Genomic DNA, 16,515 nt, shown 5'->3' on the forward strand with positions numbered 1-16,515 from the left:
CATCACACTCAGAAAATGGGTGAGTTTCCAGGGGTGGGATGAGACTGGACTAGGAGAATAATGAGTCCAAGATCATAGACAGGAGAGAACAGGCTCAGGTTGATGGGGCATCTGGTATTCATAGCTAGCAGAGGAAAGATTTAGACTCATTTTTAAATCAAGAAGGAATCCTGGAGCTCATCAATTCGGTCTCCAAAGGGAATGGATGGACAGACAGTGGGAACCCCAAAAGTGTGATGAGTAAATCAATGTTCAATTCACAGTTTTGCCTAGGGCCATCTGCACTTTTTTGTCCGAAAAGGGGATGGAACAAGGAGAGAAGATGGAAGTGGGTTAAAGGAATTCTTGTGGGAACCCAATGGTATGGAATTCTAAAGAGTAGACATTCTGGTCGCCATGGAATTACACCATGGTAAGACAAACAAAGAGGCTGTTTTTTTCCTCTTAGCTAGAGATGTCCATAGCCCAAGACCAGAGTTCTGCCTCACAGATTTATTAAATGATACCAATTAAGGACTCATCTACTTAATTTCCAAACAGGACCTTAGAGGGCCCCTTTATGCTTTTCTGAAAGATTAAAGAGGGTGAGGGAAGAAGGCAAAAAAAAAACCACCTCCTACAAAAATCTGACTCTATGGTGATGGCCCTCCTTTGAAGCAGCTGTTAAAGTGTTTCACCCTCCCACATCTCACCAGGCTGGCTCCTTCTAAGGTTGCATTCCTGGCAGGTCTAGGAGTCTGCTGGAACAAGAAGTGCTTTGGGGTTCTCTAGTTACAAGGCAGGTGGAAGGTGGAGCTGCTTTGAATGGAAATGGTGAAGACTGCTTTCCAAAACTCAAGGATGCTTCCTCACTTGGAGGGGCAGGCCTGCCTGCTCTTCAGAATTTCCCTGGAAAACTCTTTTTTTAGTTATTGTTTTTTTTCATCTTGGAGAAAACTTCTCTCTGCCAGGACTTAGTCTCTGAGCAGAGGAAATGGCTCCTTTTTTGCCATTAAGACAACCTTGTCTGATACGGCAATACAAGGAGATTGTATAAATGGACTCTCCTGTGGATATTTCAACATTTCCTTGGAATCCATCTTGCAAGGTTATTGATTGGTTTTCCGGTTGTCTCAGGTAGGGGCTCCTTTTGTTTCCTTTGTAAGCCTGGGCCTCCGTCTCTCAACCAGCTCACCCACAGCCACTCCTCCTGTGCTCTACCCTGAGAAGGAATCCTGGAGCTCATCCATTCAGTCTCCAAAGGGAATGGGCGGTTCGCAGGTTGGTGGTTCCCACCCCCCTAAGGGTTCACTGTATTGGTATCAGACTTAAGTGTGCCCTGCTGCTGAGAAACCTTGAATCCACTAGCCCTCCTATAGCCCTCCAGGCAGGTATTACAGGTGTTTAACACCACAGCCAGAAATGGAGAGGTACTTAGCCTGGAATCCACATCTAGATTGCAGAGTGTCTGATGAATTGAGTGGGGAAAAATATATCTTTATTTTCACTAACTTCTTTTTAAACATTATTTAATATCTTATTTTTTACCCAATTACATAAAACAATTTTCAACATTCATTTTTAAAATTCTGACTTCCAAATTTCTCTCACTTCCTCCCTGCCACTCCCCTCATTAAGAAGGCAAGCAAATGGGGGCAGCTAAGTGGTGCAGTGGATAGAGCACCAGGCCTGGAGTCAGGAGGACCTGAGTTCAAATCCAGCCTCAGACATTTAATAATTACCTAGCTGGGTGACCTTGGGAAAGTCACTTAACCCCATTGCCTTGCAAAAAAACTTTAAAAATAAAAAGGCAAGCAATCTGATATAGGTTATACGCAATTTCACTAACTTCTAACTAAAATTCAGTATCTTATTTAGTTATGAATTTTAAAGAATATGTTTTTTTAGAAGAAGTCTCTATACTTCACCGGGCTGCTAAATGGATCCAGAAATTTTTTTTAAATGGGGGAGGGGCAAATAGCCCCAGTCACACATTCATAAACTGATCATTGAGCTAAGAAAAGATAGATTCATTTTTTAAATTTACATTTTTCCTAAAATGGCAGAGCTAAATTTACATATTCAGTTTCAGGCTTTGAAAAAGTCATTGGTCCAAGCATTAGATTGACTTTGGCTCTTCCCATTTTTCCTTTTGTTTTCCTGATACTAAGGGGAAAAGGTTCTCAAAATACCCCACAACCACTGCTACTTATTTTTAAAATCATGATATTACAATGAAGTTAAGTAGGTTATTTATAGATATAGAAACAATATTAACTGATTCAGATCATTTTTTTCCTTATCAGAGGGACCAGGAGAGTTCTTTTCATCCCCTTCAGATTGTTGGGTTGGCCACATGGCATCATGTGGGAAGTCTAAATTGGCCTTGGCATTGTCCTGCTGGGTGTTTCATGCCGGAAAGTATCCGAATTTTCCTGGTTTTTTTCCCCTCATTTTTTCTATATAATTTAGATTCCTTCTTATATACCTTAAATGAAAGGAGTGTGGTCTCAAAATCCTTTCAAATTCTCTATAAGACCCTACTTTTTTTTAATCCAATCTTATTTTTTACTCTTTTCCAGCACACTAGAGCCATGTGGCCTTGAGAGTATGGAAGGCTTGCTTTGAAACTAGGCATACTCGAGTTCAAGCCCTACCCCAGACACATACTGAGTGTGTGACCCTGGGCAAATCATTTAAACTTATAGTCAGCTAGACATATGTTTGAGACCGGAAGGAAGGAAGGAAGGAAGGAAGGAAGGAAGGAAGGAAGGAAGGAAGGAAGGAACGAAGGAAGGAAAGAACGAAGGAAGGAAGGAAGGAAGGAAGGAAGGAAGGGAGGAGGGGAAGGAGGGGAAGAGAGGAAGGAGGAAGGTTTGGCAGAGTTTTATGGCTATGTTTTAAGGTTATGTGAGAGTTTTCCAATGTTCATGAACTCATAGTTCTTGCCCATACATTCCCCACTATTTTCCCCAATAAGCTCCTCAGTGACTATTTCACTTTGCTTCCGTTTAGGCAAGTACATTCCCTTGCTTGGAATGTCCCCCTCCTCTTTTCTTTGACTCTCTAAACCCTTTGTCCATTCTCTTTTTCTCTGGAAAGCTTCCTGGAACACACTGGTTACCCCCCCCCCCCCCCGGCCCTCTTTCTTCACAATCAGAGTAGGAGTCAGCATCTCACAATTTAGCACTCAGGACTTGACTCAACTATATTTTTGAGGGCCCTAGACGTCTGGGTCTGGATCTTTCTACATTTTGGGATTCTCCCTCCCTCTCTTTTTTTTCCAGTAACAGGCACTCAGTAAACACTTATCAATGATAAATTATATCCTGTGCATTTCAAAATCACCTAATTGTTTCCTCCTCACTATCAGAGACAACTTTGCTAGTCAGGGAGTCAGTAAAACCTGGGTTTAAATCCCACCTTGGCCACTAATAAGTACTGGGTATCTTCCTTAGCTTCTATTACCTCTAGTCTCCTTATCTGTAAAACAGAGATAAGACTCCTTGTACTTACCCCATTGGGCTCTCTTGAAAATCAAATGAGATCATATTGAGGCAAATGAGACAGTGAGGGATCTCAAAGCGCAACTGGACTTGCAGTCAGAAATACCTGTAGTTCAAATCCAGCCTCACTAAAAAAATAAAATAAAAAAAAAAATCTGTGCTTCAGTCTTCTCATCTGTAAAATGGAGATAATCATGGTAGCATGAAGTCACCTATTTCATAGAGTTGTTATTATGATCAAATGAGATAATACTATGTAAATACCAGCTGTGGTTAAAGTACTTTGAAATCCCAAATCGAGATAGAAATATCAGTTATTGAAGCACATCACTCCATCTCTCAAAGCCCCGGCAACCCCTAAGACTCCAGTTGCTAAGAAATTCCTAATCCACTCTGTAGAAAAAGATACCTCAATGGGAGTTCCTTAACACCACTGAAATCACAGGTTTGGTTTTTATCACTATTAGAAAAATAAATCTAATTATACCTTCATTTCAGCAGTTAAACCACAGTTGAATCAAAAAAAGACCCCCAAAGAGCATAGATTGCCATGTACTATTTGGAAACATAAAATAGCAACTGTCAAATGTTTTTCAGGTTGGGACACAGAATGCCAGTGGCAATACAGCCCTCAGTTCTTGAGATACTTTAGCACATCGTACTATACCTAGTTATTATAGGACACAATAGACTTCTGCCCTTGTATTTCCCACAGAACCCTCTGAAACCTAGGCACAATAGAAGTAAAAAGAATCATGTGAATTTTTCCCATTTAATTTTCATTTTTTCCTATAGTTGGGGCCTCAGAACAGCTTTTGATTTAAAATTAGCTCAATCTCCTTAATAAGTATATATTAAGCACTGGTTATATGCCACCAAGCCCAAAATCAAACAATTCCTGCCCTCAAGGAGTTTACAGATTATCAGAGGAGACAGCTTGTGCATCTATAAATGCATACAAAATTAAATAGGAAATATGTTTCTCCAATAATTCAGGAGGTGGGTGTGTAAGGGAGGGTTGCTTTGTCTTAAATACATGACTGATACTTTTCCTGAATGACTATTGGGATTCTCTCAAGTCTCTATGTCCTGAGGCACAGACCTTAACCCAGTTATATTTAAGGGACAGGGAAGGGAGGTGAGGAGAGATGGGGAGTGGTACCACATGGGCCACTTATCACTGTGAAGTAAATGAAAAATCAATTCAAAGAAGATAATTTCAGGAGGAAGAGGGGAGGTGGACTACCATGTAGAGGAAAGAATTGTCAGGCCAGCTGGAAGATTTTTATTTTTTCAAATTTGAATCTATGAGTGTGGAGAACAAAAGGAAAACCTCAGAGTTCGTGGAGTCATGTGGAGCCATTAAACAGTCTAGCTTTTATCCTCTCTAATTGGTTCTGAAGCCTAATGGTGGAAACTTATTTCTAGGTTTTTTTTTCTTTTAAGAAACCACCCAAGTCCACTACCTAGAAGGTAGATGTCAGGAAAGGAGAAGAGAGAGAGAGGCTGAGGTAGTAGAGGCTGAGGAAGTCATTAGCTCTGGGCTGCCCTCTCCCCTAGAATTATGGCATTTTTGTCAAGATTGTCTCTCTTGGGGGCTCATCTTTCAGCTATTGCTCCAATAGGAATAGTGTTGGATGAAAATGACCAATATGGGACCATTCTTGATTTAAGATATCATTTTCCAAAGTACTAGTTTATTTTGCCCCCAAATGCCAGCTCTGAAACTGAACCAGAGAAAGCCACCAATGAGGTAGCTAGGTGGTACAGTGGATAGAGAGTTGGGCCCAGAGTCAGGAAGTCCTGAGTTCAAATTTGACCCCAGATTCAGACTGTGTGACCTTGGGCAAAACATTTAACCCATGTTTGTCTCAAGTTTCCTCATTTGGGATAATAACCTACGCTGTTCCATGATTGTTGTAAGGCTCAAATGAGATAATTGTAAAGTGCCTGGCAGGTTAAGAAATGCTATATAAATTCTAATGTTATTATTACTATTCCTGAGTAGAGACATTAGCAGAGTTGAGTTTCCATGGCCTTAGGACCTACAGCCAACAGAGACAGCTTGAATTTGGAATGGTCCTCACACCAACCTCCTTGTCATGAGATCCTATGGTCTTCATTCCTCACCAAAACAGAATAAAGCAAAAAGAAAAAAAAAAGGTGTTCAAAGAGGACTAGCACTCCTGGTATAAGAGGCTTGCCAAGACCTTTTCAGAATGTTCATCCACCTGTGGTGTCCACCTGGAACTCACCTGTGGCTCCAAGAAGCTGGAGCATCCAGCAAAACATCCCAGCAGAAAAGCTTATCCAGGCGGAGGTAACTACAGGCCTCAGACCTATCAGTGAGTTAGAGGGATGTCAACCCCCCTCATGTGAAGATTTCCTCTGCCAGGATGGGCAAATGAGAACAATATCTTCCCACAGCCATGAAGTGGCTGAAGAAGAGGTTGATCAGCCATTGAAGACCCCAAGGTCATCCCCTGCATCCATCACCAGATGTCCTTTTGTCTTACTGTTGAACATACAAAAATGTATATGGGTGTATATATATATATATATATATATATATATATATATATATATATTTATATATGAATATATATATATACATATATATGTGTGTGCATGTGTGTGTATTTTCTATATAACATATAATATAATAATAATATTCTATATAATATATACATATATATACATATACAACAAGAAGACCATCCAGCAGGGTTAAGGGGGGAGGGGAGAAGTGGAAATATACTTTATTACATGCATTCCATGGAAACTAGTAGAACCAAGAGTGGAGAGGGCCCTGGATCTGGAGTCAGAGTTCAGATCTGATCTCTGTCTTTGACTGGCTGAGTGGCCTTAGACAAGCCACTTCAGTTTGCCTTAGTTTCCTCATCTAGAAAACGGGAAATAATAGGGTGTTGTGAGGACAAAGTGATATGGTATTTGTAAAGATTTGTTTTCCTTAGCATTATATAATTGTGAGCTATTGCTGTCATTATTATTAATAACCAGGCTAGTCAATGAACTTGGATAATACCCCATTCCAACCATTCTAAATAAATGGGAATTGATAGCAGTAACATAGTAGAAATAATTTATGAATAGAATATTTCTAAATTAACTAAAAAAAAACTTTTTCTGATTAAATTTTATTTTTATTATGAATTTAATTATCAATAAAAACAAACATTCCAATATATAAAGAACATAAAATGAAAGCATGAATTTCCATTAGGCACAGTTTTTTTTTAAATAGTAACAATTCCCTTGTTTGCTTATATCCTTTTCTGAACCATTTTTAATTTTCTTCTGTGTATTTTTTATTTTATTGATATTTTTATTCCTTTTTGTATCTTTATTGCTTCTTTCTAACTCAGCCTACCTTCCTCCTCCAAACAGATGCCTTCCCTTGTGACAAATAAGCAAAACAAATCCACAGACTGCCTGCACCGTTTTCCTGGAAGAAGGTTAAAGCTGACATGTAAGCCTCCTCAGTAAGCTTCTACCTCAATAAATGCTCTGCTTGCTGATAAGAAGCTTGATTCGAAGTGAGTATATTGCCCCAAATGGGGACTTTTTCTTTTCCTCCTCTCTAAGTATATCCTCAGCAAAGATTCAGTTTAGAAAGGTCCTTTCTAAGGCCACTGCTTTTTTTCTAGTAATATTTTTATACCCCAATAGCATTTCTAAATGACACTTTCAAAAATGTTGCTTCCTCTAAGAGGAAGTCTTTCCAAGCCTTAGGTCCTGGTCTAGAGTCCTATTTGTTGCTAGAGGGAATATTATTCACAGCAGATGATGGAAACTCCTATGAGACTAATAAAAACAAGTATAAATGCAGAGGCTTTTCTAAGTACCTTTAATCAAGTGTATTTTCATCTTCTTCTCAGTTCACTATAGCTGTTCTATAAATCTGCTTAGTCCCTAAGCTTTCAGAAATGACACAGCATGTCTGAGTAGCAGCTGGGCCACAGAACCTGAGAAAAATCAAACAGACAAATCCCCACAGCCTCGGGGCCAGAATGCTTACTCAGCACCCTCCATCATCAAGCCTGTGAGCCTGGTCCATAGGCTCTAAATGACTGCATCCATTCCCTGCCCCATCAGTCAGCTGGGGAGATCAAACAATGAAGCAACAAACTCTTGGCATCCCCTAGGTGAGTGGCCCTGCCTTAGTCCAAGCAGGCTTGGAGAGAGTTCATGCCTTAGAAAATGGTCCCCCACTGGTTTGTGTCATCTGACCCTATTCCCATGAGAGACCAATTATTGCCTTTTCTCAGGAGACCAGTTTCCAAAGATCTCTTCTCTGAAAACTTTGTGCCAAGAAGAGTGGAGAAAATGGTGAATAACACCTGGTCAGTCTTTTAGGGAAGGCCTCCAAGATTCAGGTCCCTTTATCAAACTCTGAATAGATACTCTGGCACATCATAGAAGCACAAACCAGAAATAAGCAATATTCCATAATGTCCAAGTCTCTAGAGTCTTGCACCTTCTACGACCTGAATCAGGGCCTTTTGATTTAAACTGATATATTCACTCTCAGCAAGGAGACATGATCAAAACCAAAACTTCCAAAACCATATGCTAATTCACAATTCTGATTCATATATCTATTCCCAAAGCAAAATTCTGTTTGTTTGAAAAAGACACTGGGACTTGATTATGATTATTGGTGGTTATTAGTAAATCCAAGAGTTTTTTTATTTGTTTGGTTTTGCAGCTCAGCTCTTGAGTTTCATGTTATTGTTCAATTGTTTTTCTGTTGTGTCTGACTCTCCGTGAACCCTATTTGAGGTTTTCTTGGCAGATGCAGGAGTTGTTTGCCTTTTCCTTCTCCAATTCATTTTACAGATGAGGAAACTGAGACAAACAGGGTTAAGTGACTTGTCCAGACAAAGCTTTGAGTTTCATACCAGAGTCCTTAGTATAGTCAACGTTATCTTAGACTGACAATAGGATAATCCAAAACTCAGAGCCTCAAGTGAGCAGATAGGTAATTGCCCTCAAGCATACATGAACAACTCATTTTTTCCAGTCCTACTGTTGATATTGTATTGGTCTGTGTTCAGCCTTTGAGGCAGAATGGTGCAGAACAGGGTGTCACATAGTGTGACTCACAACACTCCTGAGTTTGGCCCAAACCAGATTAAAATGTAGTTGGGAAGGATTTAGCAAGATAAAAATACAATAAAACAAAGGTAATATGTAGTTTTCTAAGTCAATGTCTTATCCAGAGAGTCTACCTCTAGAGTTCCAGTGAATCAAGCAATAAATGGGGATAATGGATTTAAATTAACTGGTATTGCTCTGAAGTTAGAATGAGAACAAATTATGAAAATCATGAGAATGGGCCTGATTTTAGCACAATAAAAGAAATAAATTCCTGACTGGCCATTTGTTGTGAATATTAGAGAGGGGATCCCTACATTGGATAACTCCCAATTCTTTCCTCCATTCTCCATCCAATTTGTCTTTCAACTCTTAAGATTCCATGACAAATAACAAGGGCTAACTGAATCAACAAACTACTAATACAATATTGTCATTAATTCCCAAGAGCAAGTATTCAAATACCAAATGCTGAAGGGAATTTCCACCTGCACCCCCTCACCAAGATCCCTTTGCAATCATTTCCAAAGCAGTCTTTAAAGTAGATGTGCATTTATTCAGGTGCATCTATGACTAACACAGGATGGGGAAAATCCCAGTGCATGGAGAGACCACACATTCCATTTGAGGAAGTCTGGGAGTTAAGATATTCCACAAGACAAGTTTTGCATTTCAGTTAGGAACCAAGTCCCACATCAGAAGCAGGAACATGTCCATACATAGAGTATTACCTGTGGCCCCAGATTTTTCAGACATCATGCAAAGTCGTGTGGAGATGGCAGGACCCCATGAGAAGAGTGCTCCTAACTGCTAGAGGACTGGAGCCCTTCCATAGAGTAAAGCACTAATTAAACATGGTTCATTCCTTCAGCAAACATTCCTTAAGCACATTCTATGTCCAACACCCAGTGTGAGGTGGTGAGAAGAGATAGAAGGTTAAATCAGATGCTGATAGACTGCCCCCAAAGAGTTTGTAATTTAGTAAATCAGCCCCTCTGGGATGCTCCCTCAACTCATATTCTTACATCAGGTTTGTTTGTCCAGAAGACAGCTATTAATGACCTTATGTCCCATTTGTCCATAGTGCTGTCTCCTTTCTAGCACCTTCTAGACATGGCCACGGATGATTGCCTCCTAGCTCTGTATCTATATCTTCTTGGATAGTGTTGTCTCTGCTCCCTGTTGGATGAAGCATGCCCTACTAGGTGAATGGACCTAATGTGAAGCACCATGGCGGATGGTAGTGGAGGGAGAAGAGAGACAATCCCTGTCATCCCTCCCTACTCACCTAAGTAGGGAAGAGGCATTCTTCAGGAGCCAGGGTCTTCCTCAACTACTGACTCCTGCTAAAATGATATCCCATCTGGGAAGCTCAATCTACTAAGGGCTATTGGGGATTGGCTTATCTTTTACTAATTAGTTTTGCCTATCCATATACATAACCACACACAGAGATGCACAGAGAAAATAAAGTTATGGCATAAAGGGCATATTGGTCTGCTTACAAGAGGGACCCTGGTAAGGTCACTAACAAAGAAGATGTCTAGAGAAGGATGACCAGGAAAATGATGGGACTAGAGACTAGGCTATATGAAGATCAGCTGAAAGAACAGGGTATATTTAGCTTGAAGAAAATATGGCATGAGAGATGCATAGGAAGAAAGCAACAGGACATGTGAGAGGGCTTCAAGTAATCTAGATTCTATCATCCTAAAAGGAGGATGAGATAGGAAATACAGATAAAAGTTGAAAGGAGGCAAATTTACAACCTTTCTTAGGAAAACCTTGCCAATAATTTGAACTCACTAAATGTGCTACTAAGGAGGTAAGGGAGCAAAGACAGGATGGATTGGGACCACTTGTTGGAAAAGTTAGAGAGGAAATTCTCATTCAGGAACATGTGGGCCAAGGTGGTTTCTGAGAGTCAGTGATTCTACAGCAATGGAGTACCAATCTCTGTATTTATATTTATCTCTTAAAAAGCATATGAGTAGGGATAAGTAGCATGTAAAGACATAGAAACCAAGGTGATTTCCTAAATCCTCACAGGGGATCAGAGGCAGAGACAAAAACAGAAGCAAGACATCTCAATTGGGGCCCATTTCTTATGAGTGGTTCTATCCAACGATGGGCTGTTATGAGGCCAAAAAACCCCAGAATCACAGAGTACTAGAACTGTTGGGAACCTCAGAGATTACACACAACAATGGGACCTCAGAGACAGGATTCTGGGTTTGGACAAAATATAGATAGTCTGACAAGTGGTCAGTAGTCGTGCTCTGCTTGAAGACTTCTAAGAAAGGGAGGGCTGCTATCATTCAAGGGCTGCTATCATTCAAATCACTCTCAAGTTCTACTTTAACTTCAGGTTGAAATCTTCCTCTCTGGAACTTGCACCCATTTCTCCTAGTTTTGCCCCATGAGGCTAAGCAAAACAAAACTCTTTCCTCACATACCAATCCTTCCAATGCTTGGTAGATTCCTCAGCCCCCAAACCTTCCCTCCTCCAGGCTAACTATCCTCCAGTTCCTCCTCCTCCTCATACAGGATTGTCTCCAGTTGTCCCATTGTGCTGGCTGGACTTCTTGAGAAATTCTGAAGCTCGTTCATTTCTTTCCCATGAACATGATACCAAAGTATCCTCCTTAATTTTACTGTTTTCCCTCTGAAACTGCCACCATAAGATCCCATGTGTTCATTCCCTTCTCTCTATTCATACAGCCACCAACCTGGTTCAGGTCCACATCACTGATTGTTGGATGCATTGGTTTCCCTCATGCATCCCATCAACTCTCCAATTCATCCTCCACATAGCTGCCAAAGCACAAGTCTAACTATGTCATTTACCTTTTCAATAAACTCCCTATTGCTTCTAGGACATGTTTCAGTTTAAAGTTAGAAGTCTGGTTTCAACCAACCTTTACAGGTTTTTAACATTTTCCTTTCTTACAGTCTTTGATCTTTGCCAAACTAACTTTCTCGAGATTAACCTCATACATGACTGCCATCTCCATCTCTTTTAAACAGGTTGTCCATGTTTTGAGTATATGCCTTCCTCACCCCTACTTCATAATCCTTAGTTCCTTTAAAGTTCTACTCAACTGCCATCCCTTCCATAATACTTTCCCTGCAAGTAACCCTCTAATTATTGTACCTCTCTATCCCCCTGCAATACCTTGTATTAACATATAATCAATACAGCATATATATATATATATACATATTCATATATATGTAGGTATATATGTACATATACATATATATATATATGTATTCACACAGGTATCCCAAAAGTTTTAATATAGTTTTGAGCTTTTATAGTTAAAATAGCTTAAAACTGTACTAAGACTTTTGGAACACCCTGTGTGTCTATGTATCTATATAGATATAGATATAATCTTTATAATTAATATAATTATAATCTATAATCTATATAAATATAGATATAATCTTTATAGTTATGTGTATGTACATCATTTGCTTCCATTTGGAGGCAAGAATTATCATATCTTTAAATCTCAAGAATCTAGCACAGCATTTGACACAGAGTTGGTATTTATCAATGTTTTTTGACTGATTTTTGCATATTCCCCACTGCCCAGAACAATTAACTGTACATTGAGTTTAATAAATGTTGGTTTAATGAATGTACAGCCCCCTCATTTTTGGAGATGAGGAAACTGAGTCTGAGCGTGACAATGTGACGTGATCTAGGTCACACAGAGAGTGACTAGATGATTTTCACTGTCTTCTACTCACTGACTTTTAAAGAATAAAAGTGGTTATATGTATGCATGTTTACATACATACACATATATGCACAAATGTATTATAGAAGAGAACTATAAAAGTATGCTTTACACATATGTATTCAATGCACACATATCTACATGAAAGCACACACATTCCTATGGGAGGAAGGGAAGGAAAGTAAAAGGGGAAGAAAAGAAAGGAAAAGAGAAAGGAAGAAGAGGAAGAGGTAAAAACAATTCACAATCCCTTCGAAAAACAACTGTAATATTAATTGTCCTCCTCCATCCTTATAACTCATCAAATCATCCTCATTGGATTAGACTTAATCACAATGTAGTTTAAAGTCATTCTGAACATGGTTATGAATCCTCAGTTTGATGCCAAGTTATGCATTTGGAAGAATGATTGGGTGGGAAGGCTCCTTCCAGCTTCTTTCTGTTCCAAATATGGAAATACCAAAGAATGTTAAGATTGATTTAAATGTGAAGAATTAAATGCAGTGTCTCTGAAAGTTTCTTGGCTCTAAGATCTCCTAGAGAAAATCACAGTTCTCTGACCAACTCAAGCACTGACATTGAAAACAGGAAGAATCATGATTTCTCCACTCACAATGATTTTTACCTGACTTATGTGACAGGGCATTGATTAATTTAATGATTTTCTTAAAAACAAACAAACAGAACCTACACTTTTTTTTAAAGAAAAAAATTACTTGTCAGTCAACAAGTATGTCCTGTAAGTTCAATACTTTGCTATTTTTCTTGCTTTTCTTACTTAGAGGCTTTCTAAGTAATTAGCACTTCCTTGGTATTAAAAAGGAATTACTTAATAATTATGAGGATAAGAAGTGGACCTCTAATTTCATTGACATAAAGAACTCCTGGATGAGGAAACTCCCTCCACCAATATAGGTTGGCTCCCTCTTTGCAACTTAAAATCTTTCAAAATTGCCTGGAGCACTGAGAAATTGCCTCCCCCAGGGTCACACAGTCAATATATATCAGAATCAGAACTTGAACACAGGTCTTCCTTGCCTCTTCTGTCTCCACTACACCAGGCCACGGATCTATCATATGGTGGTTGAATTTGAAATGGTGAATTTTTAGCCCCATTTGATTAAAGGTCCATTCTTTGACAGTCTGTCAGGAGGCAGGGAACTTAACTAAGTAACTTTTCAATTTCCTTTGCTGCTTTCTGATTATATGATCTTAAATCAAGACATTTATTTTCCCTTGTGGTCATCTTGATAATCCAAAAACTTCAGTACTTTTATACATATATATGTATATATATATATATATATATATATATATATATCTCACTACTGTAATGGTAATGATCCCTTATGAGCTCATCAGTGTGAACATTTGACAGAGAATGAAACCTCAGTATGTCTGCCTTCCTGCCTGATTCTTGTCCTTATCCAACCATCAGTTCACAATGGGACATCCACCAACATACTAGGGAACCTTCATTTTATAGATGCTGATGAAGCACCTGCATTGTCCATCACATTGTTCTCACTATGTGACTGGCCTATCTTATTTCCTATTGTACATTTCTTACAGTCATTCATTTATTTGTTAGTTCATTTATTCATTCATTCGTTCATTAATTCATTCATTGAGATGTATGGGTGTTCAGGGGACCTAGCATCTCTAGTGGAACAGATTGCTGAACCCTTCAGAGCTGCTCATCCACTTCTGGTGTCCATCTTCATTCAACTCTTACCTGTGGCTCCAAGAAACTGTGGCATGCTCAGCAGACAGACCTAAGTAAACAATCTCAGCAGATGAGCTAAACATTGAGGGTAATCAATGGACCACAAACCTGTCAGTGACTTAATTACTTATATACCCCAATCATGAGACTTCCCCAGAAGAATGAGTGGAAGAGAATAATTTGTTCCATGAGAAAGAAAGGAAAAAAAGAAAGGAAAGAGCAAGAGAGGAGAGGAGAGAGGAGAGGAGAGGAGAGGAGAGGAGAGGAGAGGAGAGGAGAGGAGAGGAGGAGAAGAAAGAAGAAGGAAGGAAGGAAGGGAGGGAGGGAGGGAGAGAAAGAAGAAAAAACATAGTTGGTAGAATTTCCTGCTATTTCTTACAAATATTGACCATAGAGCACTGGGCTTAGAGCCAGGAAGAACTGAGTTCAATTTAACCTCAGACATAACTGTGTGACCCCGTGTCAGTCACTTAACCTCTATCTTCCTCAGTCTCCTCACCTATAAAATGGGAAGAAAATCAATAGCCCCTCCCCCTTAGGATTGTTGTGGGGATTAGCACCAAGCCTGGGCCAGCTGTAGTTAACACTTAATAAACACGTTTTCCCCCCATCTCCCTCAATGTTTTGCTTAATTACTCACCATGGTGGCCTCTGTTGGGCCAGAAGCAGCCACACTCGGTGTCTCCATGGTCTTTATGGTTGGTGCTTAGAATGGAGCTGATGGTTTTCCACTGCCCTTTGTTTGGCCCTTTGGTCCAAGCAGCAATAGACTCAGACAGTACTTGGGGAATTGTGTTTGGGCTGGCTTCTCATTTCAGATTCATCGTGAATGACATTTGCAGAACCTTTGGAAAGTCCTTCCTGGGGCACTTTGAAGCCTTTTACCTTGGGTTTGTACATAAATGATGGACACAATCTGAAAGTGGAATTTAAAGACAAATACATTAACCATCGGAAGCTGACATCACGTTTGTTCACAATATATTTATTTCAGTCCTGGAACAAACACATGTGGCTCCTGTATATGAGAAGCTAAATGGGTAGCAGAGCTGGCGGAAATGAAGCCTTCTTAGTCTAGGGGGAAGGAAATTCAATTTGCCTTCACAATGCTATCCCCAGGTTGTTTCTTGTGCACATAGACTCTAAGACAGCAGAATTCAAAGCAGCAAGAGACTTTCCGGGGATTCTTCCTGTATCCACTGACAATTTTGCACCAGAATCTCTGATTTTTTTTTTATTTCACTGTGGCACCTGTGGACCAATGCACATTTTCATGGCAAATAACTTGTGACTTCATTTCACAATGCAAGAACTCAACTTTTGACTATTACGACTTCTATTTTTCTTTGATTCAGATCAAACCAAGAAGAAACCATTGATCTTTTTTTTAAAGAAGTCTTTTTCATTTTATTTTACCTTAATTAATTTTTATTTTATTTCTTTTAAAGAGATTTCTATTGGAAGACCTTTTTCTTCCCCTATACTCATAAAAATACTCCACCCAATGGTTCTCTCCACCCTTGACTTGCCTAGTTTTCTAAGAGGCTCATAAAGGAAAATCAATCAACAAGCAGCTAGTGTCAAGTACTTTCCTATGTCCCAGAAATAAAAATACAGTGTGCAAAAAGACAATCCCTGCCTCAAGGAGCTTACATTCTAATGGAGAGGAAAGACTACATAAAAAAGGTAGAGAAAGGCACCTGGGGAGGACTGGGGAGTAACTAAATCTGGGGAATGAGGAATAGCTGGTCTGGAGTCCTTTTCCAAACCTACTCTGGTCCAGGAAGATCTCATCAGGGGAAGAAGAAGGTCTCCATTTGGAGAGCCAAGATTTGATTGAGACATAGTGGTGTAGTCCATATGTTCCCCAAAATGGAGGCTATAAGGAGAACACTCCAGAAGGAGATGGGACTTTAGAAACTGTCTGAAAATATCTGAGGAATGATGGTGTAGCCAGGAGAAAGCAGCCCAACTCAAGTAGAAAGTGTTCTAGATTGGGAGTCAAGAATTCAATTCTATTCTTTCCATATCACCTGTGTGACTTTAGGCAAATCATTGTGTTTCTTTAGGTATTCGTGACCTTATTTATACAATGAAGGGTTTGAATTATGATTTTTAATTTTACTTCCAATAAAAAAGCTTGATGTCTCATGAAATTAGATTTCCAAGACTAGACACAAAAGGGTGTTTTTCTTTAATTTATTTTTTCTCAATTACATGTAAACAAATAACTTTTAGCATTCATTTTTAAAAGTTTTGTTTTTCCCAAATAGGCATATAAAGGCAAATTAACATTCATTAAAAAAAAATTAAGTTTCAAATTTTCTCCATACTTTCCTGACCTCCCTTGTGTTTTTCTTTAAATCATATACCATTGTTGGAACACAGACTGAAGCACAGTATTTTTTATTATTATTTTCTTTTTTGGGGGGCTGCA

At 39.2% G+C, this 16,515-nt stretch overlaps 2 long non-coding RNA genes across 2 annotated transcripts in view; one reads left to right on the forward strand and one right to left on the reverse strand.

Annotated features, from left to right (window-relative positions):
* The window catches only part of LOC141492624 (uncharacterized), a 101,903-nt gene that overhangs the window by 50,286 nt on the left and 35,102 nt on the right, over window positions 1-16,515 (reverse strand). The window contains exons 2-3 of the long non-coding RNA XR_012469991.1: window positions 14,719-14,994; window positions 3,496-3,613 (exon numbers count right to left, since the gene is read on the reverse strand). This is a non-coding gene — a long non-coding RNA (uncharacterized LOC141492624). The remainder of the gene's footprint in view (window positions 1-3,495; window positions 3,614-14,718; window positions 14,995-16,515) is intronic.
* On the forward strand, window positions 226-15,729 carry LOC141492622 (uncharacterized). The gene is made up of 4 exons (XR_012469990.1): window positions 226-1,116; window positions 5,624-5,805; window positions 6,894-7,042; window positions 14,897-15,729. It is a non-coding gene; the product is annotated as an uncharacterized LOC141492622 (long non-coding RNA).

The sequence above is a fragment of the Macrotis lagotis genome, chromosome 7, assembly GCF_037893015.1.
Source record: "Macrotis lagotis isolate mMagLag1 chromosome 7, bilby.v1.9.chrom.fasta, whole genome shotgun sequence".
Taxonomy (NCBI): domain Eukaryota; kingdom Metazoa; phylum Chordata; class Mammalia; order Peramelemorphia; family Peramelidae; genus Macrotis; species Macrotis lagotis.